The sequence below is a fragment of the Neopsephotus bourkii genome, unplaced genomic scaffold, assembly GCF_033783945.1.
Source record: "Neopsephotus bourkii isolate Nb327-2 ecotype Australia unplaced genomic scaffold, CSIRO-AGI_Nbou_v1 NB_234, whole genome shotgun sequence".
In the NCBI taxonomy this organism is placed as follows: domain Eukaryota; kingdom Metazoa; phylum Chordata; class Aves; order Psittaciformes; family Psittacidae; genus Neopsephotus; species Neopsephotus bourkii.
Genome location: NW_026900744.1, coordinates 849,094 through 871,424, shown reverse-complemented (window position 1 = coordinate 871,424; position 22,331 = coordinate 849,094). Strand labels below are relative to the sequence as shown.

Sequence of the window (22,331 nt, the reverse complement as noted above, 5' to 3'; positions counted from 1 at the left end):
GGTCGCGACAGCTTTTCTGCTGCAGTAGCTGCACATGATGTGGAATCCCTCAGTGTCTTGTCAGTGTGGAGGTACAGAGTGCAAATGATGACTCTGTGCCGGGGCTGGGCTGCTGGTTTGATTTGCACTTGTGATGCACGTGCCTTGACTACAGCCTTAGTAGTGCAAAAGGGAAACATTCCATGAAGAAGGTCATCTGGTGGATATGTGTTCATTCGCTGGTGCAGAGCCTATAGCTACTCCTCCAATAGAGTCCTGAGGGAAATGCTGACCTGTGCTGACAGGGTAGTGGTGGCAGGATGGTAGTTTGATGTAGCTCTTGTACAGCAAGACTTGCTAGGAGGTTGGTCACATCAGACATCTGTGTATAGAGCTAAACTCAAGTGTGTAACTTTTGTCAGTTGCCTTATCTAAGTCATTGTTAGCATGAAAGTGACAATCACGTTATCAGGTGTCTGACTGCTTGTGTAGTAAGTAATTACTACATTTTAAACCCAAGTTCTGGAAGGCATGTATGGCACTGTCTTTCATCGAGCCTGTTACACTTTACCAGTACTTGTTGCTTTACATTTATACCCATTTAAAAATTTCCTTCTTTGAGAATATTTGTATCATTTGAAAAGTGTAAAAGAAAAAAAAAAAAAAGCCTGTAGCTTAAAAACAGGAAAGGGAAACATTTAAGACTTAGGCCAAAATACCTTTCTTTTTAAAGCAGTTCAACACAGTTACTTGTGGCTTTGGATTCCTTGGACTTAAAACTGAGCTTCAAGGGATATTGAGCCCTAATGTTAGCCCTGTGAGACTTGTCCTTACTCATGCTGAACTTGTTCAGTCTAAGACAGATTCAGGGTCGAATGAAATCTGACTCTTCCAGGCCAGTTTATGTCTTCACAGTGTTTCTAGCTGGCTAAACTAATTTGGTTTGTTTACACCAGTTTCCAAGTTCAGAAGTGGAACTTCAGAAGACGACAGTTAAGCGGTGGAACAGATGACCAAGAGGGTGGTGTGAATTTTCCATTACTAAGTCTAAAACAACTAAGCATGTTTCTCTGGAAGAAACACAGGTGGGTGTGTTGAAGAAATAACAAGTGGAATGTGGTCTGTCTCATGAAATAGATAGTTCAGAAGGCAGCGACTGCTCTTGGTGCCATGCACTGGAGCTCGGGAGCACACTTGCTGTTTAGGGTAGGCAGCTCTTGACCTGCCTGCTGAAAGGACCCAATGCTGTAAGAAAGGGCACTATAAAACAGAGTAATGTGCTGTAAAGACCGTTCATTTGTTTCAGTGCAGCAGACAGTGGTACTTATTCTCTCTAGGGTGTGTTCAGTGGTGGCTGGTGCAGTTCGACATATCCTGTGGTATCTTCAGCTTAAAACCCTGCTTTTGAGAGCCTCTTTTCATGAAAGTTACATATATTTATGCAGTAGTACAAAGAAATAAACTTATTTATGGAACTGTAGGGAAAAGATTGGTCAAAGATCTATTTATACTAAGTTTCTAGCTTTCCCCCTCTAAGATCAAGACTGTCAAATTGAGTAGTGATTACTACAGTGTTTGAATCGCACAGCTTTTAAGCAGAGGTTAAGCAAGCTAGCTTTTAGTGGATGATTCATGAGGCAGGGTGGTATAGTAGGTGAACCAGAGTTGGGACAGTTTTGTGCAATACCTGACCTCAGGCCTACGAGTAAAGTCAGGCAGTTAATTCTCTTCTTATCCTGGTTTTGTCAGATCAGTGGTTTTAGAGACCTTTTTTGGACTTGAAATGTGTGCAGCAAAATGATGCCTAAGCTGTTAAAACTGTATGATGTAAACTTGTGGAAGTACAGCCCGTATACAGATCTGGTTTGCATGGTGTCTTGTGCTGCTGTTCTAGAGCAGTAGATTATAATTACAGCAATTCTAAAAGTCTTTTTTTTTTGTTATCATTCCTAGGTTATAAACCTCCCTCCCTGCAAAATGGCATTCTGTTCTCACACTTGAGTGAGAGAATGAGGAAACAAGGAACCTTAGCAGATGAAGAGCTAGAATGTATCACGACGGAGTGGGATGTCCATCAGGGAGAGCTAGAGGAAAGGGCCCTAGCTCAGAGCCTACAAAGACAATAGGGACCTTGTATGAGTCACAGAACTTCGGATTGTTCACAGTTCACTCTTCAACTTAATGTATTTCAAGCCGATTTTCTACATTTTGTCATCTTCTGCTACATTCAAGAGTTCTAGAATATTGACTTTGCATAAAACACGAGACTTTTTCCTCTCAAATATACATGCTTTTACATCTGATTGAGAGCCACAGTTTAGACAAACAGATTTAAGAAAGCAGAAACCTGCAAAGAAAATGACTGTGGTTGGAGAGCTAGTGTTTCCTCCAGTGAGTTTGACTCCTTTTAGAGGCATATGCAGAGACAACAAAACCCCGGGCTAGCTCTGAAAAGTACAAAGAAAACTGCATTGAATTATGATCAGAATGCAGAACCCTACAAGATTACTGTTCCATGGAAGAAAAGCAACATGTGATCCAGAATGCAAACCTGTAAGTGTCTCTGTCAAAAGATAGAGTATGGTATCTACTTAGACTAATTAATCAGTGTTATTCTGAATTGAAAATTCCAAACCAGAATGTATCATTTTCCTTAGAATACTTGTTAAAAGCATGAAATATACGCAGGATGATGTTGAGGGGCAGTTTCTCAGTGGGAGCAGGACTGAGCCGCTGTTGGGAGAATACATGCAGGACTGATGCTATTCAGAAGTATCTGACTTGATTGTGAGCTACATGTTACATGATAAGCCATTGAATTACAGCAGTGCAGCTTTCCTTGTTGTATCAACCCAAGCAGCAGGTTAAATCTAAGTCACCACACTTTGAGGCTGCCTCAGGTGCTTTGATTAAAGTGAGCTGCTGTATGTGGGATTGGTTCTCTTACTCTGTCATGTGTTTTCCTTGCAATCTGAACATAACATTAACCACTTACCATCAAAGCAAGACTTTCACTGGAATTCCTTTCTCTGCCAGTAAGGAAGATTGAAACTACAACCTCTGTATACTGCAAAGTTTCAGCAAGTAGAATAATCAGATTGTTTTGAGAGGGGATGATGTGTAGACTGAGAGTGACTAGTGACAGAATTGTTCAACCTGAGCCAGACTGGCCTCTTTCTCTAGAGAATTTCTAGACCATCCAAAGTGACTTTTGTCTTCTCAGCAGAGTGCTGTATCCTCAGATAGTACTAGTGTATGAATTAGGTACTGCTTATGTTAACAGTCAAACTCACGTTGGAGAGGCTGGTTTTAGTGTCCTAACTGGAAAAATAAGATCTTTTCCAATAGGTGGTTCATTTTTCTTGTGTGTGTGAGGAGCATCAAGTAGCCAGTTTTATTTGCTATTTTAGAACACTGCCCATTAAACAGACCCATTGTATATTTAGCAGGTTGCAAAAAAGTTATCAGAAAAAGCATGTTTTTTAGGCTGTCTTTCTATTTCTTGTTAAGGAGCATTTTACACGATAGAAATAGGTTAAGTGTAGTGTACTGAATAATAAGTGAGTAGTAACTTAAAAGGCTTTCATTTAAAATAAAAATACTCATCTTAGTCAAATTTTCATGAATGGTTTGATGCTTGCAGAAGTCCTGGTTTTATTATTGATTTTATTAATTTTCTGGACCTTAGTTTATTGATTTTATTAATTTTTCTGGACCTTAGTTTAAACATGAAGTCAGAGCTCCATGAGCTTCAGAATACTTTTCTGTGTAACTAGTGAATTAAGTGCTGAAGTACAGAAGGAATAAGCACATGCTTTCTCTTGACAATGACAGTGAACAAAATGACAATGGAAATGTTAATTTTGTTGTGCAGTCACTTAGCCATTGAAATGGGCTTTCAAGAAGGGCTCTTTGCCTTTTCTGCACTGATCAAACTGAAGTTGATATCCCTGTAACAATTTGGATATTTGAATACAAAGCTTGGTCTAAGCTGGAGAAGGATACTTCTTCCCCTGTAGCAATGTGTCTATTTGTGTTGAAAAGGAACAACCTTTAGCTAAAGGAAGTAAATTCAAAGCTTGAGTATGTAGTTTATAAATTGCTGTCCTTCAGTGGGAAAGCTAGCAAAGGGAGGGTGGGTGTCTTAATGCAGAACAGCTACAAATGTGGCTGGGTAAGCGGGATGGAGCAATTCTCAGCCTGGCTGGAGTCCTGCCTGCTTGCACTGGGCTGTGCCAAAGTGTCCACAGCTCCCATCCCCAACAGCCTAGGTCCCAGTCAGGCTGTACACAAGTGCTGTCAGAAGTGTGTGACTTCTGGTGGCCTCAGCTGCCACGGCAGCTCTTTCATGTCCCCACTTAGAGGAGGTGGTGGCAGCACTGAGCCACTGTGTGGGCTGGGGCTGGAGCAGCTATGAGGAGCTAGAGGAAGCCTGTCCCTGTGTCCAACGGAGGAGAATACAGGAAAATGATCTATAGTTCTGTTAAATGCATTCACAAGTTTGGCATTTAACCTGTTTGAGTGCAGAATCAGTCTTTTAATTTTGCTCTTTTTTCATCTTATTTAAACGTGATGAAACTTGAAAACACATATGGGCCCCTTCTGGAGGGAATGTACAGAAATACTACTGGTGTATACCTCAGCACTCTTCCCCTGCCCTCCACTCCTCTTACATTCATGTTGCTTATTCACTTAAACTGGTGAGGACTTGACAGTTTAACGAGCCTGACAAAAATTCCACAGTTACATTAAAATGAAAAGTCAATTTCTTCAATAATTAATCACCAAACCCTCTGCCATTTCTCTGAGAGGACTTTTCTTAACTAAAGGGAAATGTTTAACACAGATTTCCCAAATGCAGAGACACAAAAACTTGGCAGTGACTGGAACCGAAAAGGCAGATCTACTGGTATAAAGAAAGTATTTTTGTTGCTATATACTCTTACTTTAAATTTCAGATGTTTGTCCATTATGTTCATTAAACACACTGGAGTATTTTGTCAGGTTTTCCAGCATTGTTGAACTGAGTTAAAATGTAATCGACTTAAAACAAATAGAACAAAACACTCATCTAATAAATGTCAGTTCCATGCTGACTGGAAAGAAAACACTGTGTTCCTGCCCTGTGACCCCAGGGCTTGTGTTAAAGCACAAAGTCTCCAATCATAGGAATGGAACATAAAACCGTTCACTATTCACTTCTTTCTCTGTGTAACCAGGCAAGTCTGTGGTAGTGTGAGCAATATAAGAAGCAGGCTTTTTATTTGTGTACAATTTCATAGTGCACCTCACTGAGTAGCCTTATAAAGGCTCAGCTGAAGGTAAGACTGATGAGCACCATGGACCAGATCGTATAGAGTCACTGATGTTAAAGGCTGCTCTGGACTGAGCTGCCCAAGGGCATGTCTGTGGAGGAGCATGGGCAGACATCTCCCTGCTGATGATGGCAAGAACTACAGTTCATGAGTTGATAGAAGTCTGCCTGCCTTGGTGCAGACATTAGATTCTGCAGAGCACTCCTGAGCTTATACAATGCTGGTAGCAGTCATATTCCTTATAGACACCCAGGAAGATGGTGGCCATGATAACAACACTGTGGTAGGTAAGCCATGTTTGGCATTGCTGTGGGAGATCCAGGACATCCCCTCCCTTACAGGGAATTTTGCACTCTGCGGTCTGCTGGCATGGCCTTAATGACTGGGATGGCCAGTGCCTGTTCTTAACTCTTGTTTCTTCTTTGTGAGTGTATCTGAGTAAGCATTCATGCTCTGTTTAGTTAAAGTGGACTTTTGGAGACCAGGTGGTTGCAAAGAAATCCAGAGGCTGAGTCTGTATTCAAGCATTTCAGTTGCATACTGATGAATAGAAGATGAATGCCCAGACTTGTAAGCAAGGATTCAACAAATTAAACTGTTAGTGTGAGTATCTTAAGTTCTTGGGTTTAACCTCCCTTTCCAAAATCCTTAGTGGTTGAGTTGTAGTTGCAGGCAAGTTGCTTTGCCTTCTTGCTGTCAGGAAGGAATGTGTCACTATTGTAGGTATCTCACCGAGTGCTTTTCAGTTTTCCTTTCAATGTAACTCATTGCTTCCACGCAAACCCTAATGGCTTTCGCTTGTGCAGATTGCCTTGTTGTGTGCATTCTCCTGTGCTTTGCACTTTCTATTTGGACAATAAAAGGACCAAAGGGAAAACAGTGTTTCTTTATGTTAGAAGTACAGCAGCCTCACATGTCAATATTTCTTTTCCCCCTATGCACTCTGACTCAGTTTATTTTTTTAAACACTTTGGCTTCTTTTGAGGAGATTTTAGTTCCAGAGCAAACCAGTTTGCACAATGTGCGCAGCTTCATGTTGCACTGGACTGATGGCATTTGTTATGTCTACCAGCTGATAGAGTTCTCTGAAAATATTTAGCCTGTAATGTAACCCTCCCTGCTCTTCTGTTTTCAGTGCAAACATGCAATTAATCACCCCAGTTGTTCCAATTACCTAAAAGCCCAAGTGATTATGATTAAAAAAAAACCCCAAAGATAGTGATGGCACAGTGTGGCTGTAGGACTGAGGCGAACCTTCAGCACAGCCTAGTAATCTTCCACTGATTCTTTTACGTCTGGGGAGGTATCCTGGACGTGGCTTGATGCACATCCCTGGAGTCACATAATCCAACCTGGGTGCTGCCAGGCAGTCGTTGCATGCTGCCTTCCAAAATGTTGCCAGGTACAAGGAGCAGGGAGTTGGACTTCAGTCCTTATGGGTCCCTTCCAACCTGAGATATTTTATGATTCTGTCTGGCACTACCGGAGAGTGTTATCTGACAAATAGTTGCGGGAGAGAGAGTTGAGGAAATAAGCACATGTGCTCATAGGAAATGATGCCTTAAGAAATATTAGAGCTGTCGTTTGCATCAACAAGATCAGCATCATTTAGAGGTCATGTATATATAAATCATTCCTGAAAATATCTGAAACCAAAATGCTGTTTCTGTTCTCTATAAATCAAAACCAATGTGGATTTTCTCCCCTTCAAATAATTCTCATGCTAGAGCTAGAGTCTGTAATAGGTTTCACTTGTTTGGCACATCCTCAGGCCCTGTTAAAAAATCCTTGGAAATGGTTCTAAAATGCCCAAACACAAACCTGCAAGCAGTGATCCCAGTGGATGTGCCAGGGAGAGCTTTGCACTTGCAACACTTCTGAAACTCTCTGCAATGACTCTGCCCGGCTCTGGGGAGAATAAGGTCAACCATGGTCTGAATTTCTCCTGTTTTGAAGGAAATGGCATTTTAATCTTCCAGAAAAGAGCAAGCCACGTGCTTTTATTTTGCTACTGGGAGGCTATTTGAGGAGTTACAATATTCTCTTAAGAAATATAAATGTTTTATTTATGTATGTATGTATATATATATACACATACATATATTTGTGTGTATGTATATACACATATGAGGATGTAATTCTTCTCTGATACTAGCATTACATCAGTGGTTTATCTATTGTAAATCTGGGTCACTTCTGAATTGCATTCTTTGCATGCAGATGGAGTTTGGACTACAGCATGGCTCTGAAATGCTGCTTTCTAATATGATGAGTGAGCCTGTGTCCAGATGTGGGTTTGCCTGGGAGAAGGGAACAGGACTGAGGAGGTGATATTCTGACTTCTGATCCCTGCAACATCCATAGGAATTTCTGGCACTTCATTGCGTGTCCTTGCCACTCTTCCCCAAGCACAGGGAGCTGGAGCTGGGGAGGGCCAGGTTGCTCCTGGGCTGTTCTTCCTCTCTGAGGCTTGAGGCTAACCCAGAGCGAGGGCAGAGGTAGCCAGCACAACTGAGGTGTTTCCCTGCTAGAGGAATTAAGCTGATGAGGACTTCTGAGTCCTCAAAGAGATGTGGGAATGGGCTCAACAGAGGTTTACAGAATCCTAATCACCAGGGAGCCAGCAAATGCAAAATAACCTCTGTAGCAAAAAGTAAGGAGACCCAGGGTACACGCTGTTAGGTGGCAGAATGCTGTCAAGACCCAAAAGAGTAAATTATTTCAATAGGAACTGGAGCAAATCATGAGGAGAGACCCACAAGGGCTGTTAGACACCACTATCCAAGGCAGGAGAACAGGGTATCGAATAGGAGGTTTAGCTGGTGCAACCCCAGCCTTAATGCTGGCAGTACATCTCCTTGGCACGACGGTTCCTTGAAAATCTTTCTGCTGAGCAAGTGTAGGCTGGCTGTTAACCTGTGTAATGTCAATAGTTTAAAGAGGTTGGTGGAAATCAAAGGGTACAATAATCTTTATATACAGGTTTTTCTCTGCTTGAACTCTAAAGGCAGTTTCCTATCACTTCCTGTCTAAGCTGGCTGTACATGGCTTGACAGAAAAAAGGATTAATCATATCATTACAGATATAGACATGTATATTTATGGGGACAATTACTCTGCCACCCTGTTAAGTAAATATTGACAAAGCTCTGTAGCCTAGAAAATGCTAAGAAGGACAAAACAAGTGTCAGTTAATTCTGTAGACTTTGGATCAGATTTCAGCCACAGTCAGTGCCAATTATAAAACTGAATGGAGTGACACAGTATATTAAAGAACATATAATATGTCAGACAGTGTCAACATTGCTGGCATTTTATATTTCTTGAGGTAGCACTTTTGAGCCAAGTGTCTCAAAATCTCATTTAGCATGTCAAAAAGTGCTTTCATTGTTAATTCTCTGCATTTGGGAGAAACAGGCCTTGTGATAGACAGCTTTTGACAATCAGAGCTGGGCTAAAATCTCGCAATGGTGGGATTTAGATTGTTGCAAGTATGCAGTATCTGGAGCCAGCATGCTAGAAAAAGCTGTTCACTGCAGCTGCCTTCCTGACTGAAATAGCATTTACTTGGAATATTTTGTGGGTATCTTCACACTCTGACCTGCTGTATTCATCACTTACATCTTTAAAAAAATCCACAAATCACAACACAATGGGCAGAAATTTACATTTTCTAAGAACAGACTTGAAAAGACAAACAAAAATTATTCTTTATTTGGTGGCTACTAGAATTGGAGTCTAAACTCATCCTAACTATTTGTTTTATGCCACGTCTCTGCCCCATGTCCAAATAGCTGAGACACTTGTAGCATGAAGTATGAGAAGGCAAAGTAGTTTGATACCTGATGTGGCTTTGTTACCTGAAGCTGGAGAGCTCTGCAATGCTGTGGGAGTAAAGCTGCTGAGGTCCCTCTTATTTGTATATAGAGGATGCATAAAGGCTGAAATCAGCTCCGCAGCTTCAGTGATACCCAGCACTAGGAGGGAATGGCAGGCATGGGCTGTACACTGAGGATAACCAGGCACTCCGTATGGGATGGTGTTTCCCTCCTGGAAAAGGTGGGATTTTGTATTTTTGACATATTTGAGACTTTGTGATGTGAGACCCATATCCAACAAAACCCATTGCCTTCAGGGAAACAGAAGTAATGGGAGTGCTGACAAATTGATGTAGCCAGGGATTGGGGCTGGACCCAAGTGTCTGCACAGTTGGATTTCTCCTATAAGCTCCAAGCCACTCCAGCTGGGCTTCTGATGCTGAGCTATGTTATATGGCATTCCCAGCATTCCCAGGTAGGGGCAAAGTGGCTTAGTTGGACGCAGAGAAGCTCATTAGGTTGTGCTTCCGTTTGTTCAACTCCTTTAAAATCTCGGCCTGCTCCAGTGTTAGGTGCTGCCACCTCTGTTTCCTCTCTACCTCATATTTTGGTTCCCTTGCATCTGCAAGAAAACATCAGCTACCATCAGTAAGCACTAGTGTAGCCTCAGCTCTGCTCATGCTTGTCCCTTCCATATACCTGTACTCCTGCCTCCTTTAATTCACCATATTGCAATATGATTTCAAGAGCACAAAACATGTTCTTCCCACATAAGCTTCATGAAATTGGACACTTTTTTAATTAAAAAGATAAAATGGTTTTGGCTGCAGTAAAATTTAAGAACAATGTTTTACAATGAGGGAGAGATATATGACATGCATGACTTTTTGTAGTACACTGCTGTTACACAACTTATTAGAGGATCTAAAAGCCCATTCTGGGCTAAGCCTGATTGCTGTGTTGCCCCTATATAATATTTTATAAATTCCCATAAAAGAAAGAAACACTAAGACTAAATTAATGTTTTTAAGCAGTAGGACTTCAGCTGCCAATGAGGAATAGGACTTTGAGTACTACCAAAAGATTACATTCTAAAATGCTATTTTACATGCTGTCCTAACTCAAGGCTTATTTTAAGAACAAGCTTTAGACAGCACAAGTAAATTCACATGACTATCTGCATAAGGCTGGATATATTTCGTGATGGTGGTTTACATTACCATCATCTTTTCAGCACCTTTCAATGCTGTGAAAGCAAGCTTTCTGTGCTGCTTTTCAGTGCAGTGAGTCTGGCAGACTGAAATATCAGGCACACTTCCTAGGAGGATTTTACAACAACCTGTAAGTGTAATCAGTATTAGAAAGCTTTAGGCCTGAATTCTGCCACCTACATGTACTGACCGTGCCAATTATTCCACTGAAGCCAACGTGCTCTTTTCATTAAACAGCTTTGTAAGCCACGGGATGGAATCCTTTAAGCTGTTATTCTGACTGTAGTTTGTGCTCTCCTATCTGCTCCAAGTAGAAAAGATAGTTAAAAATTCAGACAAAAGAAAAAGCCTCATAACTTGCATTAACTTTTATTTCATCTTTGAAACTTTTTAACAGCCTGCTAAATGACAGTGAGCAGGAGTCTTCCTTGACATGGGCTCTTTGAAATTACAACTGAATGTGGGTCTTTGGTTTAAGGAATTTTTACTGTGGTTTCATTACTTTTTTAATTACTCTGTTACTTTGCTGCTTGGCTGAAAGGAAAAAGCTGGTTCTAGTCAAAACACCGTAATTAAATGTTCTGTAATGCAAACTGTTGCATAGTGGGAAGACCTGGCAAGGAGTAAGACACTTCACAGCTTAATGTCTGTGCTTGCGTGCCTGCTTGTGTAATAACTGTACCCAGTCACTGAGCGAACTCAGGCTCAGATATTGAATTCACTGAAGATGCTGAAGTTTCTTTGAGCTTTCTGACTGGAAAGGACCTTAAGATCATCTAGTTCCAACCCTCCATAGATGTGCCTATCCCAAAGTAACGGGAAGGGAAACTCTGGCAGCACTCGGTGCCCAGATCTGCTCAGACCAGAGCCAATGCAGCTCATTGCTGGCCTGGATATTGCCTTGAGTTTTGTTATGTGGAGTTTTCTTTGGGAAGAAGGATGTAAGGCTTCCATGGTGTTTTTCATCAGTCTATTGTTTTGAATGAAGAATATTTAATCTGCTCTTTTTGGAAGCATCCACACAGTAACCTGTTGCCATCCTTGGTCAGTAAATGATTCTGCATTTCCTTGTATTTTGGATTCACCCCTTTGGCTTTTCCCTGTGTGAGGCAGCTCTGTCTCTGTCCGCCTTTTCCCCCAAGCTTCTCACAGCATTGCAGTCGCTCATGACAGGCTGCATTTGTGTCCCTGATGTTTGTTCCCTGGCTCCAAACACCAGTACTGCATCCAAATTGCTTATCCCAGGGAGAACTGGTACCAGCGAGGAACCTACATTAGCGAGAGGTTTCTCTTTAGCTTCCAGATACATCTCTATTGCTTCTATGCTTTTCGCTTCTTAGCCTGTTATCAGGATTGTCATCACCCGGTGACTCTGTCAGAGCTGCTGGTGTCTGTGCAGCTTTAAGCCTGGTTTATCCAGTTTATTAAACCAGTTTTACAGCTGATTCACTTCACTTCAGAGGCACAAAAATGCTGAGCGTGGGGCAAAGTGCCATCTGCCATGGGGAGAAAGCATCGCTGCCAGCCAGGGCTTGGCTGCGCTCCCCTCCTGACACATCCAACAGCCCATGAGACATTACTTCTGTTGAAACTTTTGGTGAGGAAGAATGCAAGCTGGCCAAGACCTTGGGATTAAATTCTTCTTTTAAAGCATCATGAGGTAATTGCTGAATAATAAATGGTCAAGATTTTGGTTGTGTTCCTTATATGAAAGATTCTCTTTCCAGCAGCTTAATTTTGCCAGCACCAAACTGGGAATTAATTCAACACTAACAAAGGACGAGAGTGTCATATTCTGAAAAATCCCCTGCAGAACCTGCCTTTTCTTTTCTGGAGGGTTGAGGTGTTGGGAACATTTTGTGGACATGCTGAACAAGCTGAAGACAACTTGGATTGTGACTAAAGAAATTTAAAACCCCTCAATCTTAGATCACAGCCCTCTGTTGCAGGCTGGTTTGTACTGGGGTGCCTCTTCAGATGCCCACTTTGTAGGAATATCTTTCTTGTTGCCAATATATCTCTTGTACTTAACAGTAACGCACAGTATGGTTCAGTGTCTATTCTGTTACCTTCAGGTTGTGGACAATTCCCATTCAGAGCCTACATTTCTGCTTGTCCTGGATCCCTTCAATTGCTCTGATTTGCTTTACCCCTCACCTTTTTGCACCAGGGATGGGTTGCTTTGAGCTTCCCTTTCCTAAGAGGAGCAAGTCCTTGGTAGGACACCATGTCTTGCTCTTTTCAGTCCCCTTCGTGTCCTGTACTATTCTTTCTTCATGAATCATTGGTGCTCAGCAGCCTCTGTGGCTTTATCTCAGACAAATCAGATTTTCTCCTCTGAATTTTTCTGTTTTGGCCCTTTAAAACTATTGCCCTTCAGGGTCTCACTATGCAACCTGCAGAGCAGTAGGTTCACTGTAACTTCTTTTCTCAACTTGTCCACAATCTGAGGAGCATCTGGGAATGATTCACAGGGCGAGCCCCCACAACCTCCTCCTTATCCATCCCTGTGTAGTGCTGGGAATTACTTCCTCACTTGCATCACTTCTTATAGATGCAAAAACTTGCTGCGAGGGGCAAAGACTGTGGAGGTATTAAATATTGCTGATAGCATCATCTGCTGACTGTTCTGTGAAGGTACTGATGACGTCTGTCTGTAACTGGAAACTGCCTCGTGAGCCAGTTTGGGATGCAGAGTCAATCATAGGTTGCGCTATTCCGCTTTAATCTTGTTAAGGAAAACTTCCAGAGGTATTTATGGCTTTGTTCAGTATGTAATGTTCAGCAAAAGGGCACTGGGCAGCATAACGTAAGTTAAAATAATAAAGGCACTAATTAAATGACAAGATGTTTTCACTCCATTTTAATCTGCCAGAATTCAACTCTGCCTGGAGGACAGAAACTCGCTTCCCTTTCTTTTTGGTTTCCATACCTTGCTTTTTTTAGCACTTGTAAGGCTTTACTTAATCCAGTGATTATTGCTGAATTAGGTTGAGAAGCAAGTGTGGAAACAAACTAAAGCATCAAATGCACCTCTAATCTTTTTCAAGTTGTGCCGTTTGTTTTGTCTGTTTGAAGGATACCATCTGACAGCCGCAGTGCTGCATTTGCAAGCTGCAATATTGTATTTCTCACTGTTTCAAAGGCTTCAGTGAGGACCAACTTAGAAGAGTATCACAGCACTAAAATATCTTCAGCAGTATTGTTTATGCTTCCACAACATTTCTGGAAACCTTCATGCATCATTGTTTTGATCTTAATATTAATTTGATAGACTTGAAGCCATTACTTTTGGGGTAATTTCTGACATGCAGTTATTCCTAAATTGTGTTTAAATGTTGTCTAATAATACATTAATTAAAGCAGACTATTAGCTAGACATCATCAGTTCCCACATACCAGTTCCCGGTTAGACTCAAATCCCTGGTTAGGCCAAATCCCTTGGCCTCTCTAATTCTTTTCCCCCCATCTCTCTTGTGTTACCTTTAATTACCTCTGCATTACCCCAGTGCCAGACTTGTCTCTTCTCAGCAGAATTTGGTTTTGGTGCTGGTTTGGTGCATGCTTGCAGACAAGGCAGGCTGAACAAGAGGAGTCCATGCTTCTCATAAGCACAAACCACTACAAGAAGCAAGGATTAATGTAGTAGAGGGCAGGCACAGTGAGGTATGTGAGATGCTAGACTTTTTCTATCCATTCAAAGCTATTATTTGCAGAGGGGAGGTGGAGTCTTAAAGGAGTAAATTGTTTGGCTGATGAGTTTCATGATGGTTATCTCTTTTACAGATCATGGGGTTTTGATATTGATATTTTTTGTTACTGACTTCCAAGTGCTATTTTTAAGTGGGTGTTTAAAACCATGATCAGGTAACCTGAAGTGATGGGTAAAGCTATCCCAGAGAATGTGAGTACACATCTATAGCAATCATTATTTAAAGCAGTTGCTGAAAACTCCCAATATCTTAGATGTTTAAATCATCAGACAAATCTGCAGCTATTCTCCTGCAGTGTTTTAATGTTGTAATATGTCTTTCCCTTAGTGAACATCTAATGAGTGAGAAAAGTGAGCTATCAGAAGTGTGTGCAGCTGCATCACACTGGGGAACTACATTGCAGACCAGCTTCTGTCCCCAGCTAGAAAAGTGCTCTTGGGACCACTACCCTGCACCTCCTGTGCATGACATCAGGAGAGTGCCGGAATCCCTCCAGGGCCAATGGGAAAGTACTGCAGAGTTGCTTCATTACTGTTAAAATATTCATTACATTAATAATTATTGCTTTTATTAATAACTTACATGGGGAAAAGCAATCTCTGCAAGTGTTACCCATTTTTCATTTAAACCCCCACAAATCCACTGCTTTAGAGGAGGAGTTTTATTGACATTAAGAGTGTTTACCCTTCCAAAATACTGTCTCTATTTCAGGTAGGGGCCACTTGAATATTAAATACAATGAACATGAGGACAATAGGCTCATACAGCATATTGTATGGGATAAGCAAAGGCTGTAGCGCGCACCAGGAGTGTCATGTGTTTTCCATCAGCAAAGTATCTAAAAGTGAATTGGAAAATAACATTTAACAAGTATTACCCTGAAATCAACCATAATTTTAATTGAATAAACATAAGCAGGCACTTGAAAATGAGATGTGAAATCTTCAGTAATGAGCACCATAACCAGTTAGATACTGCATCGGTGTTGGTAATGGATTAACAATACTGGGAGAGATCATATAAAATTGGCAGTTTCTATTTCAGAAAGGAAGTTGATGAAATGTTGGCAGATATGTGGTGCTGGCTATGTATGTGGGGACTGTATCCCCCTGTGGCTGCACAGTGACTAGAAATGAAGCCTCTTCAAAGAAACCAGATTAAAAACGAATCCTTGCTTAGGGCTGTGCCTGAGGCACTCAGTTTCCCCCATACGCTTGGCCTGGCATGCCAGGCGCTGGGTCTGGAAACAAGCCCTCCTCTGGTCCCTGATCTGCTGTTTCTTGCCCCTGAGCAAGGCAGATGTCTCACTAACTGTATTAATGACAAGGTAGCAGGGAAAAAGCCTTCTAGAATTTAAACCTGATTCTGGTTGTTAATGAGGCTCCCCAGGTACAATGTCCAGGTATCTCCAGGTATCCCCCACCCTGACAGAGAGGGGCTGTGACCTTTTTGGTTTCTGTTTGCTGTGACACTCTTCCTTTGGCACAGTGAACCATAAAAGTGGCAGTGAGAAAACTCAAGCACCTACAGAAAGGTACGTTTTAGAGTCCAGTGTATGTGGACTCTTCAAAGACCTACATTTTCTGCTGATCCAGAACTTAAACCAGTAGCACCTTGGGGTAGAAAGTACACAGAAGGTGAAGTAATAAGAGCCTGTAGCTGGATTCACAGTGCAGGGAAAAGTCAAAACAAAACAAAACCACCAAACCAAACCCCAAACCACCAAACCAAGAAAAACCCCAGAGGAAACAAGAGAAAATAAAAGAAGAAATAACAGTAGCAAGCCAGCTGACACGGGGCTGTGACATTGTGACGTACATCTCCGTCCAACAGTAAGCAGTATTTCATGCTAGGGGCTCTGTTCCTGCTGTAAACTGTTCAACGTGGGCCATCCTGGGCTGGAGGAAACATGCTGCACTGTCCCACAGAGTCCTGGCAAATCCCATGGGCAGAGCCAGTGCAAGATGGTGCTGAGCAGGGCTGACTTCCAGACAGCTTGTAGACACTTCTGGAGCAAATCCCTGGAGCTGAGAAACACTTTCGTTTGGGATCATCGTCTTTGTTCTCCTGGGATATGATCCTTGAAGGCTCAGCTGGGATGTGTGTGGGAGCACTGCGCAATCTACTAAGCTGCAATAGCTGTAAAATCCCATATATAGAGTGAAAGAGGTTTAACTTTGTGTATGTTTTCCTTGCTTTTAGCCAGTGCAGAACAGCAGGCTGTCCTGATTAACCAGAGTTTGCCTGACACAAACCAAATGGCTTACAGCTTGAGTAACTGTCTGTTGAGTCCCATGTTTATCATAAATTCATTAGATGAAAAAAATTATTCAAGTTTCTATGTTTTTTATAGCATTTCCCACCAGAGAACACTAACACTTGTAAAACAATAAATGCTGCAGTATAACAGCAAGACTAGTAAAATGCCGAGCAGTAGATAAAATCATTTACAAAAGACCATTATGGTTTCTTTTGGAGAAATGATACAGCATTTAATTTTGAGATACATGTGCCAGGCATAACTTTTAGGTGCTACAAAAAGGAACATAAATATCAAAGTGGGGAGTAAGGTGCATTCACAATCTGAATTGCTTCCCTCCCTAAACTTAATTTACCCCTGCATTTGATTTCATCTCTGCTCCACCAGTTTCTGAGAAGTAAACTGCTTTGGTTCAAAGGAAAAACGTCAGCATCTACATTTCTGTGTCCCACTTGGGCTGTTTTTAAAACAAGGTTTCATGGGAGTTTTCATGCAGAGGATCAGAGAGAAAGTTGTGTTGTTTGGGATGGGGGACATTTCTTCGGTTAAGCTAATTTGTTCCCTGACGAGGTTTTTTCCATTCTTGCTGTAAGACTGGATTGCGTTGCAAATGTTGACTGCTGCTGTCACAGGATGGTGGTTGGAAGGGAAATGCTTGGCGCTGCCTCCTGTTATTCATTGTGCAGTCAAGGCAGAGCCAGCTTACAAGTTGGGAAAGTGCACATCAGCATGGAGAAATGTAGTTGTGGATGCAAAAGACTGGCCGGTGCAGACCCTTCACCTACCTGCACATTGCGGCCTCTTTTTCTTCTTGCTAGAGAACTGAAAGCCAGTGGTTTTAGTGGCAGAGAGGAGTAGCTGTATTTCAAATAGTACTTGCACTCCATCTGCCTGCAGATGAATTCCCACCTCTGGAAAAGCAAAAAGTGGAGACCCCATGCAACAGGCTCTGCCACTTAAAAATCCACAAAGGTGGGCAGGAAGGCTTATTGATTGCTCCTGGGGAGCAGTTGTTTCCATTGATATAATCCCTAAATCAAGATTGTTTGAGATACTTTAAGCCATACTAGAAAATAATGAATTTCCCAGCATAACACATCTGAATTTGCCAGTTTTCCTTTGATTTTCATTGCATCATTAAGTAAACAGAGTTGTAGTTTGCTTGGCCATGTGGCAGCTCTATCTGGGCCTGCAGCTGCAGGGGCAGTTGCCATGAGTCAGTGTGTGCTGAGCACAGGCACTGCTGGGGATGGCTGGCATAGTGATGTGGGCTGCAAGTGTGGGCCTGGGCATTGCTGCAGAGTGCTGGGTGGGATGTGAATGGAAAGATCTCTTGGAATTGTTCTGGCTAAAATACACTGGCACTTCAGTTCAGAGCTGACTTTAATTCAGGTACATGCTTCATCACGTGTCGGGGGGGTGGAACAAGGTGATCCTTAAGGTACCTTCCAACCCACATCATTCTATGTGCCATAAACCAGTTTAACTTCTCCCTGAAGTTTCAAACTGGGAGGGGAAAAAAGTGACTCAGTAAGAGCTGCAGAACTTCTTTTTCTTCCAAAGTGAGCTCTATCCTTTCTTATATGCTTTGATTTTATATAACTAAAAGAGCCACTTAGGCAAGAAGTTCAACATTTGACGGTTTTTATTTAGATGTCAACATGTGGTTTTTATATTTGTAAGTTTAGAGAGATGGCGAGTTCTGTCTTTGGGGTTTTTTCAAGTGTTTAAGTTATAACTGTGGGAATGGACTGGGTGTTTAAAATGGATCTGAGACAGGAAGTAGAGTATTAGTTTTACTGGAAAAAAAACAGAAAAAATGCTTTGAAAGTTCATTTAAATCAATATTTTCCTGACATAATACAGAAGAACGTATTCATGTTGATTGCAGTCTTTGATAATGTATAATGTAAATGTCAAGTCAGGAATGGTGCTGGAATGAAATACTACGTATTTATTGTGTCATAAATGTTTCATAGAAATAACATGATATTTAGAGAGAATAAAATCGGATTAGAGGGAATCTATTGCATGGCTAAAGGTTTTATGTGTTGCTAATAGCACTTTAAAACCCATTTTGTATTAAATAGTCTGTATTGCATTTCTATTTGCCATAGACTGGGAGCAAAATAGATAGTTTAAAGACAGACTTTTATCATTGACTGGAGTAAAGCTTTAGCCAGCGCCACATTTGCATTCCCTCTCCCAGTTAACCATAGTCCTAATTAAACGAAGCTCAGCTGAATAGGAAGGCAGTGAGATAATTTTAGACCCTTAATCCACGGATATTAAATCCTTAATCCACAGATATAAAATCATTTTCTAAAGCTGGGAGGGAGCGTGAGGACATGGTTTACATGCAGGGAAACTGAGGCACTGCAAATTTCCTTGGGGTTATGCAAAAGAAGGCAAAGGCAGAGAGATGCTCAGGACGCAGCGCCCTGTGTGACCCCCAGGCTGCCTGAGACCAGGGCTTGCTTCCAGCCTGCAAACCTGCCTGGAGCCTCTGCACTAGCAGGCAAGCAGCAGGCTTTGAACAACTTGTTCTCATTATGTGAGGAGCACGCGAGCTTTCCACAGTCGCCTTTTAATCTTTTTTATGTTTTTGTTCACACTATGTCACAGATATGTCCTGCATTTCATTACCCAGCTCAGTTCAGTGTGCAGTAGATGAAACTCAAGACTGGCAAGTGGCTGTTGCAGTTCCAATGCTGACCCCACAGCAGAGCTGCCACACAGCCTGTATGCCCTCTTAGCTTTATGCTTAGATAAATAAGGAATTCTTTTGGTCGAAATCCCTACAGATTTATGTTTCCATGACAGATTTGTTGTTTAGGGTAAGTCAGAAGGAACCAAACTGCCCCGGCTGTGTGCCGCTTTTCCTGGCAGTTCCCAGGGAATGCCACAGCATCCCCACTTGCAGGGGCCTGATCCACAGTGCTCTGCAGGAGGGCACTGAGCCTCAGGCTGCATCACTGCTTCCCCCAGTCACTGTTTCCCCCAGTCACTGCTTCCCCCAGTCACTGCTGCCTGCTTCTGCAGTTTGTGAGAGGCATTTATCCCTGCCTGGGCCATGGATGGGGTACATCTTGGATTGGTTTCCCTAGAAAACAGGAGCATCCAAGCACATTCTTCTGCTGCCTGCCCCAAAGAAGCCCTGTGCAGCTGGCATCGGCCTGGGGATACATCTCTGGGTTATTTGAGCTGCTATTGGCATCACTGTGATGGCAGGGAGCTTCATGTTCATGTAGACTTAAACCATGGGGTCAGCAGAGGGAGCTCAAGGACATGCAGTCTCAGTTTTGGATTTCAGACCAGCAGTTTTGTGGGTGCTGAAGTGTTCCTGACATAACCTCTCTGCCTTTGAGTGTTGCAATAATTTACTTTTAAGCCCCCAAACTGTGCAGTGGCTGCATGGGGCCACCTGGGTTGTGCTGGAAGGGGGAAAGCTGAGTAGGAGAGGGCTTACTTAATGGGAATCCCTCTCAGAAGGGAGTTTTTTCTTAGTATTGTTAATAATGGGATCAGCACAGAAACCCAAGGTGTGCTAACATGAGCCTGTGGGGACATCAGTTCAGACTGAAAGATCAGGCAGGTCTTGCAGTGTACACTAAGAGAAGTGGGAAGGAAAAACGATAGTATAAAGTGTAAAGCTGTGCCCAGTGGGATATATACATATATATATATATATATATATACACCCCCCACACACAGACAGATTGAAGCTAGCAGAACATCACTAAGAGCAATATAGCAAAGGTGTGGAGCAATATTCCATACACAGAAGGGTGAAAAATACTGCAGCTACCAAATATCTCCCACTGAAAGTGCGGTGCTGCTCACAACTTTGGTTTGAAACTGGGTGTTGCTGTTTTGAAGTGGTCTCCATGGCTGTCGGTCCAAGTGCAGGCAGAATTGGTGCTGTGTAAGATTTCATCTTACCCATGGACAAGGGCTTCTTCCTCTCCCCTGCCTCAGCTGTGATGGAAAGCAGTGGCCATGATTGCTGGTGCCTGTGCCCCTCTGCTTGTTCCCCTGCTCACATCCATGGTGAGCTGCAGAGGTGTGCATGACCTGAGCAGGAGGCAGGAGCAGAACTTGATAGGATTTATGGAAAATGTCTGGAAAAGTTGATGACAATGGCAACTTTCTGATCATTGAAATTCATCGAGCGAGGTGTCCCTGCCCATGCCAGAGGGGTTGGAACTTGATGATCTTAAGGTCCTTTCCAACCCTAACTATTCTATGATTCTATGTTGAGATTCTAACTCTTGGTGATGGGATTTAACTGCAAAATGAGCCCTACCAGCCTGACCATGGACAAGAGATAGGTGTTCTCAAAGGCAGCACGGCAGCAGGGGCTGGACAAGACACTTTCACAGCGTTAAGCCAGAGCTGGAGCTCCCTCTTGTGAGAAAATAGAAGTATCAGAGATACCCAGGGCTGTCAACTGCAGATACGCAGGAAAGGTGATGTTCAATAAGCAGGCGCTTCCCAGTAGTTTTTCCTCTAAGTCTACATGCACCTCCATCCACTGGGACAAGAAAACATGGCATTTGTGGCTGCAGTCTTGCAACATTTGAACTTGGCACTATAATCTGTACACAGAGGAGTATAGGTGTAATCTGTGCACAGCTGGGATCTGTCAGAGTTCTGCTGCTTGGGAAAAATACAGAAGTATTTTTCAATTGACATAATTCTGCTGTAATGACTTTTGTCTCTGACAATAGAAGCCTACCTTTACAGCAGCTAAGAAGAAGCAGAAAACAAAGCAGTCTGTCAGGAGTGATAAATGCTGCTTACATTTTTGTGCTTGCTGTGCTTAGCATCAGCAGTGATGAATTGGTCACTCTTCTGCCAGCCTTTCACATGGTGCATCAGAGCTGGGCTCTCTCATGTCCATGCCAAGGCCGTCTGCTTTTGAAATGGGAGGTGTCCAGCCACACACTGGGTTATGAGGGTATAATGGGATACATATATACATATATACAATAGCTGTATACATGAAGACTCTATAGATGGGTCTAGATAGATTTGAGCCCAAGAGCATTTATGGAAAATACTTGGCATTCAGTGAGATCTGGTGCACTTCAAAGGGGAAAAACATGTTTCAGAAGTATTTTTATGAGCCCTGGGATTAAGTTCTTTCTGGCAAGTGTGAGTTAGCGGCAGCCAAAGGGTGATGGCCGATAGCAGCAACTCCCCTCACCCTCCCTTGACTTCAGCACTGAGTCCCATGGCAGGGTCTGGGCAGTCCCAAAAGCCCCAGGTAGGCACTTGGCGTCTTCAGTATGGCTGTGGCAAGGATGCCCCGTGCCTGCTGCCAAACACGAGTTACCCCTTACAGAGAAAGGAAGTGACTAAGAAGTCTTCTGAACATTTGTTGGGTTTATTTTGTATCTGATAAATAGAGATCCCAGGTTTGCCATCAGCTTGGCTGCCACAGCTGTAACACCAAAACCAACATATTTGAGTTGCTCTCCCCAGCCCTATCCCCACCAGGACCTCTGGCACTTCTTCACCAGGGAAAGGAAGACTTTTGCACCTGGCTGACATCTCCAGGAAGTGATGCTCTGCTTTGCTGAGTTGTAGTGTGTTAAATCATAGAATCATAGAATAGTTAGGGTTGGAAAGGACCTTAAGATCATCCAGTTCCAACCCCCCTGCCATGGGCAGGGACACCTCACACTAAACCATATCACCCAAGGCCTTGTCCAACCTGGCCTTGAACACTGCCAGGGATGGAGCATTCACAACCTCCCTGGATAACCCATTCCAGTGCCTCACCACCCTAACAGGAAAGAATTTCCTCCTTATATCCAATCTAAACTTCCCCTGTTTAAGTTTGAACCCATTACCCCTTGTCCTGTCACTACAGTCCCTAATGAAGAGTCCATCCCCAGCATCCCTATAGGGCCCCTTCTGATACTGGAAGGCTGCTATGAGGTCTCCACGCAGCCTTCTCTTCTCCAGGCTGAACAGCCCCAACTTTCTCAGCCTATCTTCATACGGGAGGTGCTCCAGTCCCCTGATCA

General features: G+C 42.7%; 1 long non-coding RNA gene across 1 annotated transcript in view; it reads left to right on the top strand.

Moving 5' to 3' along the window:
• The first annotated feature begins 2,050 nt into the window (after nt 1–2,050).
• Nucleotides 2,051–22,331, top strand: part of LOC133207698 (uncharacterized) — a 69,967-nt gene continuing 49,686 nt past the window's right edge. The window contains exon 1 of the long non-coding RNA XR_009724129.1: nt 2,051–2,532. This is a non-coding gene — a long non-coding RNA (uncharacterized LOC133207698). The remainder of the gene's footprint in view (nt 2,533–22,331) is intronic.